At 36.3% G+C, this 25,269-nt stretch overlaps 1 protein-coding gene across 2 annotated transcripts in view; it reads left to right on the plus strand.

Annotated features, from left to right (window-relative positions):
• Positions 1–25,269, plus strand: part of nr3c2.S (nuclear receptor subfamily 3 group C member 2 S homeolog) — a 194,599-nt gene that overhangs the window by 120,936 nt on the left and 48,394 nt on the right. The gene's annotated exons all lie outside the window — the stretch shown is intronic.

A 25,269-nucleotide genomic window follows, 5' to 3' on the forward strand; every position in this document is an offset into this window, starting at 1 on the left:
TAAAATATGAAACCTTAATGTTGTGTGACTGTGAAGGACTGAATGGGATAATATTATATTTTGGACTAAAATTTGAATATGCCATATACAAAAATGATCTAAAACTTTCTTGGCCAACTCCAGCAGAGTAATATTTATATGTGCCTTACTCGGTTGTACTTATGAACATAATATTCTCGCCACCAGTGGTTCTTAAACATGCAAGATGTCACACAATTCCTTTCAATTGGCTATAATTTTATGCAAAGCTATTAGTTACACACTGAGCAGAATTCACTCTTGGGTACTAGCCTCAGTTTACATGGCCCTCAAAGTGAACTCCAAGGGATTATCCACTACTTTACTCCACTTCCCCACTCTACACAGTTATGTCCCTAAAATGGAAGAACACACTCAGGATTCCAACCCTCTACACTCCTTGGTGGAGTTTTGTGCTGCAATGCTAAATAACCCTAACAGTTGTCTTAAAACAACAAAGTCTTTTCTACTAAGTATTACATTTCAGTAAGTGTTCAGTAAGTGTTCAATATTTTTCCCTGTTTCATTCCACATTACTAAATATAACTTAATTTATTTGTTTTGAGTTCTTTGCATGTGTGTGTTACTTGGTTTGTTACTGACATATGGTGTAAATTCCATGTCAATAGCCTCATTAGAAATATATTTTACTACTTATTTTCACTGCAAAGCTGACAATTTTATAGCAATGAGAACCACCCGAACACCTACATAGGGGATAGCTTTTATCTCTTTCCCTCAGCTCTCTATCTAATACCATTAAAAGGCATGTGGACTAACAACCTTTACGAAATGCTAAACCTTAAATTCCCCAATAACACACCACACACACACCCCATACTATAGCAAACCAAATGAAATATATTACAACCTTTCAAAACTTAAGTTAAATAAGGAATTGCACCAGCCGAGCCAATTAGCCGAGTAATTAATAATTACAGTCCCCTCAAGCAATTAGAGGTTTAAGAGCTAAACAAATGTTAATACAGTTACACAAGCACAGTTCTGAGTGTTACTATAAATGGAAATGCAAATAATTCTCATAGTGAGAAGCAGGATAAGCATGTTAAAGCTTGAGTATGTAAAGATAAATGTCTTAAATTGTGTTTTGTATTGATACTATTTTAGAAAGTTTCGGATAGCATAATTTACATCATGTATATCATCATTCAGAGTGTCATGACACTAAAATAAACAACATTATTTAATTAAAACTTTTAGATCCAGGCTTATATTAAGAGCCCTAATGCTTGCTGTGTTGCAAAAAAGGGCTTACTGGAAAACCAACCAAATACAAAGTTTGGTAGTGTTGGGTTTCTTTTTTTAAGTATAGGGACCCCTAATTTACATCCATTAGCAAAAAAAGGCATTGTAAGGGACTGAGTCTCTCCCTGATCACTCATAGCTCTGGGCTCAGATTACAGCAGGGAGTTGAGGAGGGAGGAGGGAAAAAGGAAGGGGAGGGTGAGAGAGGAGCAAACTGAGCATGCTCAAGCCCTAGCCCTGGAGGTTTATGCTGAAAACAAGAAGTCTGATACAGAAGCCCATGTATAAACAATAGAAGGAAAGAAATGTAGTGTTAGAGATTACTTAATTTTAGCCTTTCCTTCTCCTTTACCATTTTAAATTGGGTAGTGATATGATCTTGGCCAAATCCATATTCTTAATCCACACACATACTGCTATATTGCCATAGACATTGGATATATAAAAGCATATCTATAAAAGATGTGAAAACTTGAATGGGTACTATTACTTGAAATGTTTCATAGCATTTCTGAAAGTGTGCAATCAACTGTATCCTATTGTGTATGTTATTTAAAGTATGACCAGTTCAGCTCAAATCACATGCCAAATGTGATTCCTTCACAGGAGCAAATAGAAAACAGGGGCCTGTGTAGTTCCACTGTCAGAGGTGGGCCTTGGAGCCCAATTGATACTTGCATCTTTTTCTATAACCCCACTAGGTTTAGACTGGAGACAGAGCAGAAGTTAGTAGAAGTATAGCAGCAATGGCAAAAATGTAACAACCTGAGATGAGAACTGTGGGTAAAAACTGCAGTCCATTAAGGGTAGGACTCCACGAGCGATTATGTCGCGATCCGACACGCTGCGACAAAATGCATGCGAATTTTCGCATGCGACAAAAATAAGGCAAGAGATAGAATTGTCGCATGGTGTCGCAGCGTTGATCCGACGCGATCCAACTGTCGGATGCAGTCCTACCCTAACAGTTCAGAGGCAGTAAGCTTCAAGGTCAAGAAAACAAGCCAAGTTAGAGATCTGGAAATCCTCAGGAATAGGATGTTCATTGTCAGTGGAAGTGCATGGCATACTTATGCAACTGAGGTCTGTTTACTCACAGCATTATAACATGTGACAAATAGGTTGAGCAACCCAATATACAAAGAGTTGTAGAACAATGGAATAAACAGCTTTAAGGCAGTATTTTCAAACTGCAAATTTTCATGTATTTTAGCAGTGTAAAACACAAATATTTGGACAGACAACTTTTTTTTCTAATTCTGGTTCTGTACATTACCACAATGAATTTTTAATGAAACAACTCAGTTGCAGTTGAAGTGCAGACTTTCAGCTTTAATTCAGTGGGTTGAACAAAAAGATTGCATAAAAATGTGAATGTCAGGAAGGCTGCAAACATCTCCAAATTGATCCCTGGACCTTGACTTAAACAGTAATTCGGCAGGTTTTCGGTGACGAATAGTCAAATTTGAATTCTTAAAGGGGCAGAGTATGATAAATCTCAAAAATCTACTTAGAATTTTTCAGTTTGGACCATATTGTCCATTGGATATTGTCAAAAACCCAGCGCACATCAAAAAATCATTGGGACTTCTCCCATTGACTTACAGTATATGCAACCTCAATAGGTCTGAGATGCCGGATTTTCAGATTCTGACTTTTCCATCCTCAAGGTTTAACAAATTCCGAAAAATTCGTGATTTTTAAATAACCCCCCTAATATTTTGATGAAATTGTTGTGTTTCTTATTTGAATGAACATGGTTGCATTAAAACCAGGTATCCTACTTTTGTTATTTCTCTTTTGAAACAGGCTGATTTCAAAGTAAGTTCAAAGAGTTAAAGTTTTGAAACCTTGTCCCTTACTTAGTCTCCTGTATTTTGTGTCAATCCTAGGAATACAGCACCATACTGCCTCTAACATGTCCATACTACATTCTGTTGGATGGCACCTAAACAATATGCATTGTGGTGATTTAGGTTTAATGACAAAAGGATTATTTGTTTCATTTAACTCAGCTGGAAGCCAATCCATAACACTAACGTACTTTCCCTAATTAAGTATAAAAAAAAAACCAAGCAAGTGCAATGTGCCAGAATAATGAAACAGAATTGTGCCCTCGCACTCATTGTTTGCATTATGGCTGAAGCGCAAGACTTCAAACCCTATTTATTTTAATTGAATTGTTGAATGAGTGCACTATGGCATCATTGCATACACTGAGTGAATCATATTTAACAGATCAGAAACTTCTGACGTCAAGGAAAATTGAATGGTAGAATGTGTTTGTGTGCATTTAATTGATTTGGTATTTCCTCAATTTACTCCTAAAGGCCAAAGAAACATTTTCAGTTTTTTATGCAAATATCTTACCTTTCCAAGAGGCGTTCATTTTACCTATCGGCTGCCGCTGGCATAGTTTTTATTCTCTATATATTTCTTAAAAGGCAAAGTTTACTGCTTTTTGCATGGTGAAGGCTATAATGGAATACCAAGACATATAAGTTACATTTTGAGAGAATTTATATTTTAAAAATAATGGGATAATGGCAATAACAGACAGAATTTACCCAGTAATTACAGGGTTTGGGATGCTCTCTGCATTGGCTCCAGGATCACAGTTAGAAATGGAGCTAAGCCGACTGGCAGGTATTTGTGGCCAAATATTTACTTTGTATACACATATACACAATGGTGTGTTCTCCAGCTGTATAAACGCACAGCTTGCAGGGGACACACCTCCCTGACATGCTAAATGTCTACACTATATTATAACTATAGAAGGCAATCTGCAAGTGACATTTACTGGATATTTGTTTAAAATCAAACATATCATTGATTGCTTTTTGGTTACTTCCCCTGGAAAAACATTTTGCCTCCCATTATATTCTCTTATAAGTGACATATTGTAAGAATAGGAACTAAGGGGGAGATTTATCTAACTGTAAGATTAGAACTCGCCACAGAAAAACTCACTTGCTTACTATTCATTCCTATGGGATTTCTAAAAGAATGTTTATGAATATAGATAAATATGATTCTAAAAATCCCATAGGAATCAATAGAAAATTAGTTGCTCTAAATGTTTTCCTACCCCCTTAAATGTAATCATATAAACCTCCCAATGATAATACATATGCGGAGCACTTACTCTGCCAATCTTTGCATTATAACTGGATTGGAGGGGCCCCATATGTGCACAGTAAATATTGTCAACCACTGTAGGCAGGACTGTTTGTGCCAGTCTGGCACTCAGGAGCCATATTGGCAAGTTTATATAAGTTGATAATCCAACGTTTACTTTATAATTACATTTAGTACCAACTTTCTTCCTGCATATTTTTACATAATGGCCGTCATCTGAAAAAGGATACAAATAAGCATAATATGCATAACATAGCATCACAAAACAATGATATGTGTACTTTACAGTCATTTCTGTATACAGTTTGGTGTACCAACAGCTGTTGTCAAGGTTATTTATTAACTTTGTGACAACCATCAATGTCTACTAAATTCCCATTTCATTTAAACAAGTTAAACTATAACTTAAAGGACAGAACCTGCCTATAGTCCTTTCTGCCTTGAGAGCTATCCAGAATAGTTTCATTGCATGTTAAATGCTACGGAGAGCAATCGAGTTATCAGTTCCATATTGATATATTAACCATGGCATCCAGATTTTCAAAAATTTGTTATGCATGTCTTAGAAAATGCTAGATGTTTTTTCCTGTGTCATTATCCAGTCTACTTTGAGTTTTGTGATGTCAATCGATATCTGTTTGATATCCATGCTCTTGCTATGGTTATTTTAGCTGCTATAGTTATTGCAATAAACAATTGGAATTGCGTTTGGGAGAGTTCCTCTGGTTTTTAACATAGTAGGTTGGATGTTTGGGAATCGCTACCTGGAACACTGAGTATAACATGTTATAAATTCTAATCCAATATCTTTGTGCACTTGGGCATTTCCACCATACATGAAGCATGGTACCTTTTTGTCCTCATCCCCTAAAGTATTGGGGGTCTGCTGTTGGTACAAATTTAGCGATACGGCAGGGACCAGGTACCACCTGAAGAGAACTTTATAATAGGTCTCTAGTAGAGACACATTTTTAGAGGACCTCATAATATTGCGCCATATAGATTGCCATTCCTCATTATTTGACTCACTATCTTTTTGCCAAGATACCACATAAGATAATTGATTAGGTTCCACTTCAGAATAAAAATTATTGTGTAGGCTGGAAACAATTTTACGTGCCTGGAGACATTTCAGACACCAGTGTTTGTTGACACATAGGGTTAGGTCCCACTGCGACAGTGAATAGTATAATAGTTGCCTCAAACGGAACTGCTCTACCGGGGAGACAGAGTACTTTTCTATGGTACTTTCTTGCATATTTTTTATTGTTACTATTCACCAGATATTGTTGCATTGGCTGTAGCAGTTGTTGAACAGAAGCCACACATATAAACATATTTATGCACAGACTAGATCATTAAAATAATTTATAGTAACCCCATAAATTTTGCACACACATATGTTCTCTCTGTTTTTCAGAGCCATTAGAATAAAGACAGTCTGGTGTCCATATTGCTCATTACATATCAAACAGGAGTGTAAACACAATGCATGCTTGAGAGTTAATAAGTGGAAAAAAGTGCATGTTTTATTTATGCTGGTTTCTTAGTATTTGTCGTTTGAACCATAAACTGTTTGGATCAGTATCTGCATCTACAACTGGGGCAGGCTTGACTGGATCATCTTTACACTGTACAAAATGATAGGCCTCTCTTTATAAAGTTACTGCCAAGGTGCTCTAATATTGTAAAAGTGGTAATTAAAGTACTCAGTACAGTTTTGAAAGGGGCTAGTAAAGAGTAACTCTTTATAGGTCTCTGGTAAGGCCTCATCTGGAGTATGCAGTGCAATTTTGGGCTCCAGTCTTTAAGAGGGACATAAATCTTCTGGATAGAGTGCAGAGACGTGAAAATAAACTGGTTAGAGGGACGGAAGACTTAAATTATGAGAGTAGGCTGTCAAGGTTGGGGTTGTTTTCTCTGGAAAAATTACACTTTACAAGTAGATTAGAAGATATTATAGACAAATAGAACAGGACCTTTTTACCCATACAGAGGATCACCATACCAGAGGCCACCCCTTCAGACTAGAGGATATGAACTTTCATTTGAAGCAACGTAGGTGGTTATTCACAGTCAGGACAGTGAGGTTGGGGAATGCACTGCCGGGTGATGTTGTGATGGCTGATTCAGTTAATGCCTTTAAGAGTGACTTGGATGATTTCTTGGAAAAGCATAATATCCAAGACTATTGTGATACTAAAATCTATAGTTAGTATAGATATGGGTATATATAATTTATGTGAAGGTATGGAGGGGTCAGTGTGTGTATCTATGTATGGATGCTGGCTTTCATTTGGAGCAGTTGAACTTGATGGACTCTGGTCTTTTTTCAACCTGATCTAACCACAGCCCTTTAGCAGTGAAGATCTGGGTCTCCAAAGATGCCCCATTAGCTCCCCCATTTTCTTTTCTGCTGATTCACTGCACATGCTCTGTGATGCTGTCACTTAGGGGCCCACTCACAATACAGTACACATAGAATAAATATGTCATACTACAAGGCTGCTTAAATAATGATTATAGCTAATTACTACATAGCAGCACAGTAACTACGGTAGTTCAGAAGCATCAGCTTATATCACAGACCGGCCTCATTTTCTGCTTGATAATTTGGGACTACCCCTAAGCTTAGCTTCTCAACAGCTGCTCAGAGCCCACTGATTATGTGAGTGTCACAGACATTCTAAGATGGTGACCCCCTGTGCTATTGAGAAGATGAAACTTTAGGCTTTTGCAATAAGTTTAGTATATAACATATGGCATTTTTAGGGTTTAGTTCTCCTTTAAGGAAAGATAACTGCATCTTATTTATTCATTTTGCTTTTTTGTTTGCCATAGAAACATTGCCATGACATTGATATACTATATTATTTATATATAAAGTTATGTGTAAATAGTTTTTTTAGAACTATTCATCTGACGCAGTATTTATCATATTTATTTGCTTTCTTTGCTCATTAATGGTACAGAAGGATTCTGACTCATTTCATTTTCATAGAAGAACATGTATTGTTGCATTTAAAAAGATTTCCCAGAATGTCAATGGCCTGAGTTTAGTGGATACTGATTATAATTAAGGTTTATTGATTTACCTATGTTTTTTATTTTAATTCTGTTGTAGGCAGAGGCACACTTGTGTTTGTGAGCAATGTTTTGCCTTTTTCTCCATACGAATACTACCCAGTATTCTATGCATGACTGTAACCCTCATCTCTTTCTGGATTTTTTTCATAATTTTATTTTCATTGATTTTTAACAACATTAAAGTACATTGGTTCCGTTTACAGATATATAAGCAGCAGTAAAACAAAATTCAGTATACGTTTCAACACATTTCTCATGTCATGTTTTCCTACAAACATTTATATTTCTGTAATAGCCTTATCTTAGTATTCCACAAAGAAACAATATAATAGTATCCAAACAGTACGAAACCTGCTGCATACAGTAATCACGCTAAGGCTGTTTGATATCGACTGTCCGCTGTCATTACCATCGTCAGCATTGGGGAGGAAAAGAAGTACAGGGGAAGAACTAAGGGGAAATAGGAAAAGTGAATAACAGGCAAAGCAAGGAAACGTGTTACCTACTAGAGAAAATCAGATAATTGAGATTAGCTTCCTAATATATATTTAACAATCTATTCCATTCTATCCTCAAAAGCCATAAGGCAAAGTGTAAACCAATGTTATGAATTCCTGTAGCAATGGTCTTTAGATTGAGTTGAGAATTTATCTTTCTGGATATTTAGACATTGACTAGGGGAATGTTGCTAACCTCTGCCTTGTGCTTTACTTCCAATGACAAGGGCTTTTACTGCTTTTTGTCTCCTGTAACAACTTGCTTCGCCACTCCTATATTTTACTTCCAATACCATATCTACCTTCTAGTTACAAATATGGGACCTGTTATCCAGAATGCTTGGGACCTTGGGATTTCCAGATAACGGATCTCTACGTAATTTGGATCTTCATACCTTAATTCTACTAGAAAATCATGTAAGCATTAAATAAACCCAATAGGCTGTTTTTGCCTCCAATAAGGATTAATTATATCTTAGTTGGGATCAAGTACAACACACTGTTTTGTTATTACAGCGAAAAAGGAAAACATCTTTAAAAATTCTGAGCTTTCTTTATAAAGGGTTTCCGGATAATGGATACCTGTACTATTAATGCCGGTTCTGCACTATAGTTCCATGCATCCTGCTCCAATGCTGCCATATTCCTTCTCACAGTTATCTCCAGCTTTAGGCCTTTGTCCCTTACCTCAACACCTACCAATTAATATCTACTGGTCATGCTATATCCCTTCTCTACCACCCTGATCTCTCCTGCTGAAACTGCATCTAAAAAAGCTCCAAAAATCAGGTTACCTCTCCTTTCCGCCCTCCCCCCTTCAACTGAGGTTGCCATATCTCCCAACTTTCCCGTTTTTAGAGGGACAGTCCCACTTTTGACAGCTCAACCTGCTGTCCCTCATTTGTACTGGAAAGTCCAGTTTTTCTCTGCACTGAACAGCCAGAAAAAGAAACAAAGTTTCTAACTTAATTGACTTTTGGCAGAGAGCCCAGGACAGCCACAGCTGCTTATGAGATACTTTTGTTACAATTTTTAAAGATCAAGAAATAAGTAATTGTAATAAGATAATAGGTCCCTTGGGAAAAGTTAGCCTCACAGCTTAAAGGGCAATTCACCTTCATTAGCAAAACTGTAATAACTGAAAAAAAACGCAGAAATATGTTCAAACTTTCATAACCTGCCAAATTTTGTAAATTGAACATGGTAATTAGGTGGTGTGACCACAAAATGGCCATGGTCAAAACATTTCGCCGCACTGAACGTGGCAACTTTTTATCCCTCTTTTTATTTCCAAAATGTTGGGAGATATGGGTTGCATCTTTTCTCTTTCTTCTAATTAGACCTCACCCGTACTCTCCAACAGCATTCACTTTCAACCTCTCCTTTCTTCCTGACTTCCTTGTGTGTACATGTCATATTTGCTAGTAGTGATTTAGACATTGCTCCAAACATTCATGAATCAGGATATTTTAGTTTGAATAGGGACTGTTGGGAAATATAATTTAACTTCTATACCTACATTCTATACCTGTGTTGAAAGTACATGTTTGGCTGTAGTGGAAACTGCTGTAAAAGAGATATAAGTGACTTTGCATTATGCAGTTTTTACAAATTTCCAGTGATTGGGAAATTATTTCTTAAGGTAATTGAAACCGGAAAAAAGCTTCTATCTCTCAATTCCCCCTTCCCCTTTTCACAGCTACTCATTGAAGCATTGTATAAATAGCCAGATATCCTTCAGCAATGACTTCTGTTCCCACAATGCATTGTATGTTCTGTGATTGAGTCCTGTGATGACGAATATAGTCATTAACTAAATCAGCCATCACAACATCACCCGGCAGTGCATTCCACAACCTCACTGTCCTGACTGTGAAGAACATCCTACGTTGCTTCAAATGAAAGTTCTTTTCTTCTAGTCTGAAGGGCTGGCCTCTGGTACAGTGATCCACTTAATGGGCCAAAGAATAACTGATTTCTGATACATAATTTCTGAGAAGGGAATAGCAAAGAACAAACATAAACTACAGGTATGGGACCTGTTATCCAGAATGCTCGGGACCTGGGGCTTCCCAGGTAACGGATCTTTCTGTAATTTGGATCTTCATACCTTAAGTCTACTAGAAAATCATGTAAAAATTAAATAAACCCAGTAGGCTGGTTTTGCCTCCAATAAGGTTTATTTAAATCTTAAATCTTGGATCAAGTACAATGAACTGTCTTATTATTACAGAGAAAAAGGAAATCATTTTAAAATGTTTTGATTATTTGGATAAAATGGAGTCTATGGTAGAAGGCCCTTCCGTAATTCTGAGCTTTCTGGATAACGGGTTTCCGGAAAAAGGATCCCATACCTGTACTAATTTACTAATGTCATTCATAAATAACTTTAAATCGCTGCCTTTTTTTTAATTAATATGTATTGGAATATATAAAGCAAACTTGCAGATATATCCATCCCCCACAATATAAATAATGCAAAAAGTCAAATGCATCCCTCCCACCCCCCCAAAAAAAGTTAGCATTAAAAAAGATCATATTGATGTCACCTGCTATTGCTTATTGCTAAATTAATTTGAAATTTTATATTTTAATAAATGAAAACCAAGTTTGTGATTAAATGGATTATCAGATAGTGGCATGTTAACAGAAGAGCAGCCTGCTGTATTCATGACATTTGTCATTTTAGAACAGGTGTGTTCCCACAGAAAACTGTGTACCAGGGTCAGCAGGATTAACTGCACCTTCCATGTGCTAATCCTCTCCTTCTGATAGGGGTTGTCACTCTTTTATATGAGCAGCTCGACTATATTTTGTTGTCATTACATTACATTACATTATTGATTGTGCCATTATGTGCAAAATATATGGTGGGACCCTCATATCAGCCTGTACACTTTGAGTCCAATTAATTAAATATAATTTTAGTTATTTAATTATGTTGCTGCAGATATTTAAACAAAATAAAACGTATCAGTGTCCAAGGAAAAAAGTAGTTAATGTTCACCTTTTTTTCAAGTAAAGTCTTAAATTCTTCAGATATAAACTTCACAACAAAATAGCAAGTATAGTGGATCTGTGTTAGGGTTGCCACCTTTCTATACGGCAGGGGGGCGGACCGTGACGTCAGTGGGGCCATGACATAGATGGGAGTGGCTTGCCATCAGGGGCGGGGTGGGTGGTGCAGGGCGATTTCCTTATTTGGAAAACCAGGCAGAAAGATTTGACCCAGGCAGCCCTTCAAAATATCGGGCTGTCCGAGTCAAAACCGGAAAGGTGGCAACCCAAATCTGTGTACATATGTGTGTTTGTCTATATATATGTGTGTTTGTCTGTTAGGGATGCCCCGACTATTTATTTAATTTAATTTTATTTTACTTCATTATTATTTTTTCTAATATTTTAATATTTAATGCTATTTGTATCTTCCCCTTTTTCTTTCTTTATTTATTTATTTATTTACCTTTCTTTCATGTCAAATGCTTTGACCGTTATGCTTAAGAATATTTCTTTTGTTCCTTGTTGAAACATTGTATGTTTATCATATTGTCATATTCTTGTATTTTATTGAAAATCTCAATAAAAAGAATTTTAAAAGAAAGAAAAGGGATGCCCCGAATCGTTCCCGAAAGATTCGGTTGAATACCGAACCAAATCCGAATCTTAATTTGCATTTATGCAAATTAGGGGTGGGAAGGGGAAAACATATTTACTTCCTTGTTTTGTGACAAAAAGTAACGCAATTTCATATTCAAATTAGGATTCAGATTCGGTTCAGAGGGATTTTGCCAAATCCGAATCCTGCTGAAAAAGGCAGAATCCTGGCCGAATCCCGAACCGAATCCTGGATTCAGTGCATCCCTAATGTCTGTATGTATATTTATATGTATACACAAAGATTTTGGAGGATGCACGCTCACATGAAATCACTTTATTGTACAACAATCAACATTTCTATCATAATATAAATGAACTGTAGAAGGGAAGGTCAGCCCACCATGGGTTCATCTGAAGAGATCTCAGGTGTCGATACTGTAAGAGCCTTTAGTAGGGTAGTATAGTCACAGACATCCATTCACAATGATCAATTGAATTCTTCAACTGGTGTTTGCTGTATTACCCTTAAATGTTTTAAAGACAAGTCCAGTTTGTTTTAGACTTAATGCTATTAGATACTGTATATCATGACCTGGATGAGTGAAAATCTTCATAAACAAAATAGTAACGAATATTTTGCTCATTCAGACTGTTAAATGTGTTGTACAAATCAAATCCTAGTGGGGTGAATACTTAGGCTAGGAAGTGTATCTAGCTATCAGTATATTTGTTATATAATTATTATGTACTTTTCAGTGTCAATTCAGTCAATTTACATAGTTACATGACTTGGGCCTAGGAGGCCTGTTCAGTGGGAATAAAGATATAGTTAACATATCCTAACTTTTGCTTTCTAGTAATGTTACAAACAGTCACGTTTTCCTATGCTTCACATCATTTTATGATATTTTCACTTTCCCCCAAATTCTAGATTCTCTTGTTCAAATATCCTTAACGCATTTCTGTATATTCTTTCATGATTGATTAATGCTATTGTTTATTCTGCCTGTTTTATATTGTCTTCACTTTAGAGCTACTGCTGGCATCATCTCCTTGATTTTCTCAAATATTTGTCTCCCCTGTTTCTTTTTTTACTTCTTTGTTTTACACTATTCTTTGTTTTACACTATTTCTTTCTGGATAAATTGAAATGTTTTGCAACTCTAAACAGATAAAATAATGGGACCCTCTGCTGTAGTATTTCTGCAGAAGGTTGTCCAAAAATAAAGCTTCTAATTAAATGATCTATATTTGCTGCTTTTGTTCCCAGAAAAGGCTAAGATGACTTGATTTATAACACTGTCATCTGTACCTTTCCACGTTCCCCTTATCTAAGTATTACTCTTGTGAAGTCCCCATAGAAATCTCTTATGCGGCTTCTTGACTCTCTCATACACTTCTTTTTCACTGCACATATAAAATGACTTCCGGGAGCACAATTGGCAGGCAGTTTTCTCTTCTGGCAGCTGGAATTTCACCTCCTGAAAATAGTCTATCTATAAACAATACTGTATTTCCAACTTCAAAAGCAGTTTTTGAAAGTGTGTTTTAAAATAATCCCATTTCCCTTTGTGGATGCAGTTAACACTGCATGAGGTATGGTTAGTGTAAGAATAGCACATATTAGCAATATACCTCCAGAGATACTGCATCTTGGGTTGACATTTAGTGCATTTCAAAGGCAAGGGTATGTTTGGATTCAGTTGCAACAACTGTCAATATCCTTTTCCTTGGATGCTATGGCCTGCCATTACTAATATTGTACATTAGAACCCATAACACTTCCACAGGCAACATGGATCTACAGTTATGTTTGGTAATTATTTACTTTTTAAATCACCAGTGTTCAACCTGTGTCAGTTTAACAGCTCTCATCTATCCTGCCATTTGAAGTTCTGCAACAGCTCAAAATCTAAAGATTGTTTATGTCTATGCATGCATCTCTTTTACCTTCTATTTGCTTAATTGAAAGCTATGATCACTGAATAGTGCACCCAATGTATGTGAGCATTTAAGTCATTCTGTCTGATATAGGGCATAACTCCCAACAGTCTCAGGAAGAACAGTGTACCTAAAAACTATGTCTCCATAGCAAGAATTTGGGCATATCTGAACAAGAAATCCTGAGCAGAATTATATGTTTGTAGCAGAACATGCACCTTGGATAGCCCATATAGACAGGCGGAAATATCACGGGCCAAGCCTGCCTCAGGCTGTAGGTACAAAATCACCTACAGCCCTCAGCCAAGGCTGTACACTTTTAATCAATAATTCTCTCTAAATAACACACACGTGCAGACAAAATAAGGTCAGCCTTTTGAGTCCAATGTATGTTGCTTTTAAGGAATACTAAGTAAAAAATATTGACAGCCTCCTGGCATCATAATAACAAGAGAAGAAACCTTCTGTAAAATTGTTCCTTTGAAAAAAAAATATAGATCAAACCCTTATTTCACATCAAATTTAAAATTTATAAAACCATGACTAATGTCACACATCCATTTTTCTCTGCAAGTGTTATTCTGGTTGCAGAGGAACTGATAATTCTGCCCCTTACCTCTCCCTTTAAATAAGGCTCATTTATTAACATTTGTACATGTACACACGGCAGATACCAGGGTTTAGCTTATTGTTGCGATCTGCAAGTAGAATATTAAAGGCAAACCAGTTGCCATCAGTTACTGCTCAAAAGTGTTGATAAATGTGTAAAGTAATAGAAGTGCATTTTACTGTAGGAAGCACTTAGACTCAGGCTAGATCACCTACATATAAATCAGGCTAGAGATAGGCCCTCCAGAGCTTGTGTACCCATGGTGTAACTAGAGGATGGGCTCCCAAACAGATAGGACTCTGCCCACCAACACCCCACACCCTTATGACTCACATTCAACATTCTCCCTACTCCCAATCTGCAGTACTCTACCCCCTTCCACCAGGCCCTACCCCACTATTGTGATAAGTGATACTCTGGCCTGACCATGGTTTTTGTTGCTTTAAAATCTTGGGGTCACACTATGGGAAATATTTTAAAGTCTGAATGCCAAAAACTTGAAAAAGTTTTTATGGACTATAACATCAGAATTTTTAGTGAAAAACAAAACTCAATTTTTTTTCATGATTTATTATACCCTGAGGATGGAATAAGTCCAAATCCGAAAATCTGGCATCTCAGACCTGCCGAAGTTGTATATAAGTTAATGGCAGAAGTCCCGAAGATATCCTGATCTGCGATGGGTTTCGTGTAAAAATCCAAAGATTTCATGGTTTTCCGCAGAAAATCTGAAAAATTCATACAATTAGAATTTTCGTAAGATTTTCACAAGTTTTTTCCCGCACTGGAATTTTTTCGGAAAATGTATTGATAAATAAGGGGAAATAAACTGTGTGGATCTGGTCGGAGTATAGTTCAGAAAATAATAAGATAAATTTGGATTTTGATAAATACCCTATGTCTTGAAATTTTGGGGCCACCATCTGTCATGACGATCCTGTCAACATTTATGATCCTCTTCAACCACTGAGAATACCTACATGTAAATGTAAGCCTTGCACAGCTTGAATTTGTTGTGGCTTTATTTTTTGCCCTTGCCCATGTGCATTCAGGGTTATACCTTTTGACAAACTTCTATGTGTCTGAAATCTGAGATTTTATGACAACAATCCCTTGGGCATATATACTGTATCTCCAAATGCCTGTACTTATTGTGACATCTCATAAGAAGCAATCTATTTTTATTTTCAACAAAGAGAAAAGTTTTAATATTAAAGGTGAACTGAAACAGTGTTGCCTTAATGGAGATAAAATGTGGCTTACTTTTATTCTTCCTGTCCTTCATTGTGCATTTGATTACCCAAGACTGCAAATGTGTTGCATGCAAATAAAACCAGTAGTTTAATCATCATCTCTTATCTGTCAAACTTATTTGGAAACCAACAGAGAGCTACAGCCTGCCATCTGGAATACCTGAATGTGACCTCAGCTGGCTGGCAGTTTCTGAGCTAACGAGACAGCAAGGGGCAGACAGATGCATCCTTGTGCTGTCGAGTTGCAAGGACACGTATACTGTGCACCTAAAATATTCATAAGCTAATTTTAAATTCTGGAGTTTGTTACTAAATCTAAGCTGCGTTGATAAATGCATTTATTCAGTAATATAGTATAGAGCAGAGGTCCCCAAACTTTATTTACTCATGAGCCATATTTAAATTTAAAAAAGAGCTGAGGAGCAACACAAGCATGAAATAGTTCCCAGCGTGGCTGTGGAAGTGGCTATTTGGTAGTTCCTATGTGGACTTGCAACCTACAGGAGGCATCTGGTTTTTATGCAACCAAAACTTGCCTCCAAGCCTGGAATTCAAAAATCAAGCACCTGCTTTGTGACAACTGGGAGCAAAATCCAAAGTGTTGGTGAGCAACATGTTTCTCACGATTCACTGATTGGGGATCACTGATGTAGAGTCTATAAATGTTTAGCATGAACAAAAGGATTCATGCTATATATGTTCCTGTATTAGTTAATTACACTATAAGCAAATTGCTATTGTAATAATATTTCAACTAATATCAACTACTATTTGTAATAGCCAAGATACAAAGTGAGGTATAATAGACAGGTGACATCACAAATTCCCAGCTGTACAAGATTTATCAGTGGTAATTGTAGCTTGTTCAGTGCAATAATGAGTTGTTTCTTGGCTCAACTCAGAGCAGATAAGCAGTGTTAATAGCACATCTTTATTTAATAATCAATAGAATATATCAAACCATAAAAAACATTTTTTTAAATGTAATCATACTTGGAAATTAGAGTTCTTCAAGTGCATAATCATACCTTCATACTTTAAAATATTGTACTCAGGTACGCGCTCAAACTATTCAAATCCAAAGGAAAATTAATAGAATATATCAAAGCATAAAAACATTTTTTTAAATGTAATCATACTTGGAAATTAGAGTTCTTCAAGTGCATAATCATACCTTCATACTTTAAAATATTGTACTCAGGTACGTGCTCAAACTATTCAAATCGAAAGGAAAATTAAAGCAAGCTATCTATCATAAAACAAAAGTAATTTCTAATTCATGGTATACCCATGCAATTTTTGATCCCCATCAGAATTCAGATTGCTTCATTTCAAATCCAGCATCCAATAGCCCAATGCACATTTTGTAACTCTGGCTCCTCCCTTGTATACAACTGTATATATATTTTCACATGTCCTTCCTTAAAAAGTGTTGCCTTAATTATTGGTGCCTCTTCTCTCAATAGTTTTATTTGCTTTACAACTGAAAAACAACAAGATGAGTCCTTGAAAACAAATTAGATCTTTAAAGCATGAAAAACAGCACAGGTTGATTCTGCGGTCTCCCTTTAAATCCTGTGCTTCTCTACCATGTTCTCCGCTCTGGTATTGGTAGTTGCTGTTTAATAGCCTATTAAATCTCATTTCATTTCAGTATGATATATGGAATTGCTGTGCCTTGTATTGTCTGCTCATTCCATTCCAATGAAAAGTAATTCTTAATCATTTTGACATCCAATTAATTATGATGTCTGAATAATTAACATTGTAGCCAGGAAATGAATTGCCAAAATCTGCAGTGACAGAGAAAACTCCTAAAGAAAGTTTTCTTGCATCCACAGCCAAAATTTTTATTAACCCTCATTACAGTTTCTTTTAACAGGCTGTCATTGTTCAGCATGAGAAGAATACAGTGCAGGAAGGCCCAGCCCTCAACCTGGCTATAGTTTTTAGCTATGTATTAATTTTTCCAGATAAATATATATCAGTCAGGTTACTCATAGTAAAACACAGCCTCACACAAATGGAGTAATAGATCGAAGGTATATATATATATATATATATATATATATATATATATATATATATATATATATATATATCCCAACATAATTTTCTCTTTGATCATGTGACCTCTAAGCTTAGCTTCTCGACAGCTGCTCAGAGCCCACTGAACATGTGAGTGTCGCAGACACTTTCCAAGATGGTGACCCCCTGTGACAAGTTTGAAGTCCTGGATCATTGCTGCTACTGAGAAGCTGAAACTTTAGCCTCGTGCAATAAGTTTAATATATAAAATATGGCATTTTTAGCCGTATTCGTTTTTAGGATTTAGTTCTCCTTTAAGAAGGATATTTATGAGCTGGAGAGAGTGCAGAGATGTGCAATTAAACTGGTTAAGGGGATGGAAGATTTAAATTATGACAATAGACTGTGGAGGTTGGAGTTGTTCTCTCTGGAAAAAAGATGCTTGCGAGGGGACATGATTACTCTTTATAAGTACATTATAGAGCATTATAGATAGCAGGCTGGTGCAATAAATTTAGTTTATAAAATATGGCATTTTTAGACACATACATTTTTAGGGTTTAGTTCTCCTTTAAAGAGAAATCCGCCCATAATTTAAACTTCATATATTTTTCCAAATGAATCATAATGGTTGACAATTTTATAAATATCCATTGATAGCTAGTATCACCTTACACAGTTCTGAAATGGAAAAACTTTAAAACTAGTTCCTTATCACAATCTGGAATCCCTAAGGAGAAAAGTCAGTAGACTGTTTACTGACAGCTTTTTGAAGTATTACTGCGATTGTGAATTTAATTTACTCCTACTCTGTGCTGCAGCACCTTGTACATAAAAACATTACAGGAAAAAAAAGATATGTGCTTTAAAAGTGAAGACATTGGTGAGAAATATTAAACTTGTCTGATTGAAACTGGATAACCAAAGTCATGGGGTAAAAAGGTTCGCAAAACTATTTGCCTTTTTTTCCCTATGCAAAATATTTGTGCCTGTACAATTATTCATATTTTACTTTAAAATGTCTCCAGCCTTGCTCAACTGGTATACAGGCAAAATGCCAGTGTATACTCATAACAATAGGTATCATCTTTTAGTAGATGCTTTTTAAACCTAACACTATTTTAAGGCCCTCTATTGTGCAGCTATTGCAGACTTTTATCTACAATAATTGGAGTAATCATTCTTGATTAATCATCTAATACAGTCCAATTTAATGTATAATTTGGGTGTGTAACATTGCATGTATTGAAGTAGAGCATCAAACAGCATTTTCTTTCCAGATTATTATTTATATAAAGTCAAGAAACTTCCTGCTCAAAGTTTACTACCTTGCATAATGTTATGTTGTTGGCAAGCACTGGATTATAACTTTGCCAACATCAAGGTAATTTGCAAGCAAAGTTAAAACAAATGGTTCATTGACAAACTTCCATTGCTACAGTGGCCCTAACAGGAAATCTCCTTCAAGCTCAATGCCCTCTCTATTAAGCCATAATTCAGTCAGTTTGAAATGTAAGTGCTAAGAGATAGCTTCTGTTGTGTCACCACGTTTACACAATAATCACCTGTGACATAACGCTAACTAGCTCTGCTACGTTTCCCAAGATAGCTGTAATGTCCACAACAAAAGGCAGTCCCCGGAACTGGATAAAATTAGAGAAGATTTGTTCTTAATCTAGGTAGCATCGCTAATTCTCCAAGTTGTTTGATTTGGAAATATCAGAGTTATAATGCTGACTGGAAGCATTGTCACCTGACTGGTATTTCACTGGTCTAGCCAGTAAAATACCGGCTGGGGCCAGTATTACAGATTTACAGGCAACACACTTGCCAGTAAATTTATAATATATAGTCACTCTGCTCTAACCAACCCTCAATCTGCCCCTTCATGACTCTGCCCATGACATCACAGGCCCACCCATTTACAATACATTTTGCCCCCTTGCAAACCTGCTCCAATTGGTATAGTCTGTGTAAAAAGGTGGCAACCTTAATTTTTTCACAGATGTATTACCCACCAAAACCTGCACCTGACACCCCTTACCCCCATTTCACCTGCCAGATTTTGTAGGAATAAATCCAGTGGCAGGGGAAGACGGTATTTTTAGTTTGAGCAAAAAATATATTTACCATATAGGCTTCCGAGAGCCACCGCCCCATAAAGAACACAGGCCCTTGATTGTCTATATGATATATACAGCCCTGGTTATAGGACTGCCCCAAAACATTGGACTATCCTCTCTTGTCACAAATACAGTATAAATCCAGATTATTCTCCGTTCATCCTAAAAATATATTTTTCCATTTCTATTACAGTAGGACCCCCATTTTACGTTTTTTAAGGGGACCAGAAAAAAATGGTGTAAAATACAGGAAAATGCAAAATCAGGGAAATGTATTATGCATAATATATACGGTAGGTGGGTCCACAAAACAACAATTTAAAATGAGGGGAAATTTAAAATTAGGGGATGTAAAATAGGGGTTCTACTGTATTACCCCAGGTGGGCCCAAATATTTCTATTTTTTGCTCAGGTGAAGTTTATTAATGCAAACAGAATGAAAAAACAAATGATTTGTACAATCACAATCTCTAAGCACACGTTGTTTGCACATCAGTACAAACTGCCTTGCATGGTCAGTAGGTTAGTGGTCTAATCCTTTGGTGTGTACTTCAGGGATACCTAGAACTAGCCCAAATTCCCCACTGAGTCCGAAAGCCTATGTGTACCGATACTATACTGGGGGAATAAAGTCAATCCAACTCCGTGACTGCCTCTAGCCAGTTAGATACTAATGGAGGACTGTGGTCTTTTCAGTGCAGTGTAATAAGCCTTTTGGCATGGAACCGTGCTTTTATTATGATATTATATTTCATTAGCGAAATAATGATCTTGGGAGCAACTGAAAGTAAGGAGTGCTGGAACTGATGTCAAACATTTAAACATTTTATAGTTATTTCATTAAAATATTAAAATAATAAGCAGGTAATGTTATATGGTATAGATGGAGTTTAGTCAATTATGAATATAAACACATCAGACATTGTTGTTATATGCAGGTTTACAAAAGTCAGAGTTACAGTGTGTATTACTGGTATGAAATCCCAAAAGAATTTTGAACAAAACAAACAAACATAAGACTTTTTTGCTGAATGATACAGTGCAATGCGTGAGAAATGTATATGTTGCTCTTATCTACTATCCACTAAGAAATGCAAATATACTTATAGCAATAATGTAACCAGACAGAAAATGCTAGCAGCATACAATACTCTATCTAGCGGTAGTTGCCAACAACATTTTTTGAAAATTTTATTCCATAACTGGTGATAATTTCATGGTATTTTTAATTTCTGAATTACACTGTTTATATTACAATTAATTCACTCTTGCCATAAAAAATGTTTTTCCTAAAACAACAAATGTATTTTTTAAGTTCTAATATTGGTGTGTAGGCAGCCATCTCAGGTCATTGTGCCCGATTCTGTTCTTTTAGAAACAGCCAGCACTTGCAATGGTACTGCTTTCAGATAATCTATTGTTTTTCCTACTCAATGGGGTATACAGTATGTATCAAGGAGTAAAGTCAAAGATCGCTACAGTCTGCTAGAGTGAAATTCCGCCACTCTCTATTCATTTCTTTGGCATTTTGAAAGGCATATTTGACAAAGGGAGAATTTTCACTTTCACCCAGTGATATACCTGGGTGACAAAATATAAATATCCCTTAGAAATGAATGGCAATCTCTAACTTCACTCTTTGAAGTACAGTGGGGAAAATAAGTATTGAACACGTTAACGTTTTTCTCAGTAAAAATATTTTTGCAACAATAAGGTTGTGAAGGTCTTGAGAGAGCTCTTTGCTTTTACCCATCATGATATGCTCCTTGTGTGATACTTTAGTAATGAAAAATCTTTTTTATAGGCCATCAGTTAGAACTAAATTCGCACAGGATTGCTTTCAGACAGATTTTCAGCAGGTTTCTTGGCTTTCCATGCCTTTTTGCACCTTCTTTTCTTTGTGTGTTCAATACTTATTCCCTGTGTCATTCCACTTTATCATACATAACTTAATTCATTGATGGGATGCTCGGGACCTGGGGTTTTCCAGATAATGTAGCTTTCCATAATTTGGTCTTTATACCCTATGTTCACAAGAAAACATGATAAGTTCTTTGTATGTTTAGATTACCTGGGTTGTTACTGACATCTGGTGTAAATTTCTTTCAATTTTTTAAAATCAATAGCCCCATTAGAAATATATTTACTGAGAAAAATGTTGACATGTATATATTTACTAAAGCGTCTTAGTTCACCAAAGTTTGCCTCAATTCATTGAGCTCGCTGAACCAGTAAAAGCAGACATGATTGGGGGAAAATCATGATTTTTTTTTAAAGTAACTACTTGAAAAACAGTAAAATAAAAAGCTACTGCAAAGAGTAATTATTTGTAATTTTTCAAAACAATGTATTCTATGATGGTAAACTACCCCTTTACTATTTCCTTTTGAGCCCTGTTCTCAAACAAACATCTGAAATGGTTTCTAAGTAATAAAGTGAAGCTTGGCTAGCGCTAGGAGCTGCACTGAGTTATTTACTGGAGTATGCAACATAGTCCCATATCTTTTTATGACAATCTGCTGCTAAGCTGAGAGACAGAGGGAAAAAAAGAAAAACATTTTTTAACCACCCACACGCACAGACTCCTCAACCAAGTGTCATTTAACAGTGCATAGTGTTGCCTCTGTTCATTTCCATGTTACAATGCAAAAATACATTAGAGAAGGCAATATACACAGAAATTATATTCAAAGCAAACACTTAAGGTCATATATAGAAGTATGGGACATGTTACCCAAAATGCTCAGGACCTGGATCTTTCTGTAATTTGGATCTTCATATCTTATGTTCACAAGAAAATAATGTTAACATTAAATTAACCCAATATGTTTTTTTAGCTTCCAATAAGGATGAATTGGCTCTTACTCTGGATCAAGCACACGTACTGTTTTATTATTACAGAGAAAGGGAAATCATTTTGAAAAACTTTGGATTATTTGGTTAAAGTGGAGTATATGGGAAGCAGGCTTTTCATAATTCAGAGCTTTCTGGATAATGGGTTTCTGCATAACGGATCCCATAGTGTATATTAAATATACTGTATATATGCAAACGTATACGTGAGAGTGCTGTCACTTCTATAATTCTTCTTGCATTAGAACTCAGATAGTTGTATGGGTTATTGCAAAATAGTGGTGAAAATTGATGAAAAGTAAATGTCTTTATAAAACTTATTATACCATGCATCAAGGTCAAGGAATAAATTACAAGGATGCCATTGGCATATTTATAATGGTGTTTATTTTTATGCTCCAGCTAAGACCTAAGATTGCACAATAATTTTGCACTACTGTAGACCCAACATAACCCACTGAATTTAATGTTGGAATGCACTACAGAAGAAAAGACCCAGCTACCACACCAATGGAGGCATCCTCACATACAGTATAGGTTAGATTGTAATTGTGAGCCATTTCAGTTATCCAGCCAGTGACTAGGGTAATGGGGGTACCAAGTCAAAACAAGCACAGAGGTTTGTGAATATAATTAACAGACCTGGTTTTGCCAGCCAGGCACCCCAAGGCCAAATTTCCCTTGGACGGTCCATCTGCCCCCACACTCAGGGGCGCAACTTGGACCTGATGATTAATGATAACTTTTTGCATCGGTTACTTCCATATCCACTTTAGAAACATGTTCTATTGTATTATGTATTCATTGATACTACGTTTATTTCCAAAACTTAGGATGTGAATATTTGGGAGATTTCTTGCAAATGCAATTTCAGATACTATATTCCAGATAATCAAACTTCAGCACATAAGGCCATTTCTCTAGGATGTATTGGACAGTCCTTTGAAAGAGATACACAAATGAATTACTCTAAATGGAATGTGACTAAAAGCAAAGCCTCTTTAGTTTAATAGAATGGTTAGTATGGAGAATGGTAGAGAAAATGTAGATTTGAGGCATTCACTATAGATAGGTCTCATAGATCTGAACATGTTAGTTAGTGCAACCAGATATAAATGAAAATAGCACTGCTGAACTCAAAAACAAAAATCTTAAATATTTGACAAACATGGCCTGAGTATAACCATCCTGATTCACCAGCTTGCTTGTTATCCAGTCATAGAAGGCCTTTGGTACCAGTTTCAACTTTGATTCAACTCACTATTGGCTTGTGCTTCAATGTTCTAGTTTAGTAGCAGCAATCAAGTATAAGTCCCTCAAGACTATATATATGTAGCAACACACCAGTGCCAACAGTTGTAACTGTACTGTTGTCTTTATTTTTGGTATTTGATAATTTAGATACAGTACTTATCAATGTTTTGTATCAGGTGGCCCAATCAAGCCTCATATACATGTAATGTTATTTTTTTTTTTGAAAATCTGAATAGAAAATTACTGTTAAAAAAAAGGAAAAATGCACTGGTATAAATAATATATTTCCCTAATTTTTAAATATATAAATAGTAGAAAAAAATTCAATACTGGTTTACAACAATGAGGAACCATTTAATGAAGACTTTCTTTTTAAATGTACCCAATTCAGTATGATTAAAATTTGATCACTGGAGGACATTCAAAAGTATAATAAGATAACAAATAATTTGAAGGTAAACAAAGAACCAAGGTCTGATGGTATTGACCCAGGCTACTGGGCTACTTTACTTTATCATTGTCAGACAGTTTATCTTAGTCTCAATATTCAGTGATCCTTGAATGTTCAGCATTGCACAAAGACATGGGAATGTGGTGCCAATATTAAAATAGTGTTCCTATCCACAGCCAGGTCACTATAGGCAAGTGTTCCTATCCACAGCCAGGTAACTATAGGCTTGTAAGTTTGACACTAGTGAAAGCAGTGCTTTTGTAGGTAATATTAAGTGATATTGAAATATGTTTTTAAATCACAACTTCCTTTTTAGAAGAGGTGGGCAGAAACCTAGACTGTGGGAATGTAGTGAATGTGATATATATAAATATATATTGTCATGTCATTTACAAAAGAACAACTTTTTGTCTTAGTTTTTCCTGTTCTGTTATGTTTTTCGACACTTTCTGCATAAAAAGGCAATATTTTGTGGAGATTGTGACCCAGACTGTAACGGTTAGCACCCTAAAACCAGAACCTATGCCAAGCACCCTGGTCTCGGCTCGTGCTTCTGCCTGTAGCAGCCACCTTTGGCCTCGGGAGGAGCCCTCAGCTACTCAGATGCCGCCAGGTCATATAATGAGAGGTGCAAGGCGAGGGGTTCTGGACAAACAAAGGGGCACAACTGTAAGCAAAAGTCTTTGGGCAGAAGGTTGTGGTACAAGGCGTTAGACAGAATCGTAGTCAGATCAGGCCGGGTCGAGGCAGGCAGAGAGTAAACATAGTCAGGCAGGCAAGGGTCAAACCAGGAAGTCAATCAGAGGGGTTAAGCAGAATCGAAGTCAGATATCAAGCAAGGGTCAGGTTTCAGAAGTCAGGATAGTCGAATAACCAGGCAGGGGTCACAACAGGAATCAAACAGAATCAAACAGGATCAGAACAGATAGCACAAGGCTCAAAAGCACCACAGGATAAACCTATAATGGGCAAGGTCTGAAAGCCCAAGTGAGCCTTTTACAATGCTTGATTTTCGCGCCATTGCACGTCAGCATCATTACGCCAGCTCGTCCGCGTCAATATAGGAAACGAGACACGGGCGTGCGCACCCTAAGAAACAGCAATGGCCGCACCACTAGACCACCAGGGTGAGTGACATTTGTTGCACAGA

This window comes from Xenopus laevis, chromosome 1S (genome assembly GCF_017654675.1).
Source record: "Xenopus laevis strain J_2021 chromosome 1S, Xenopus_laevis_v10.1, whole genome shotgun sequence".
Classification (NCBI taxonomy): Eukaryota; Metazoa; Chordata; class Amphibia; order Anura; family Pipidae; genus Xenopus; species Xenopus laevis.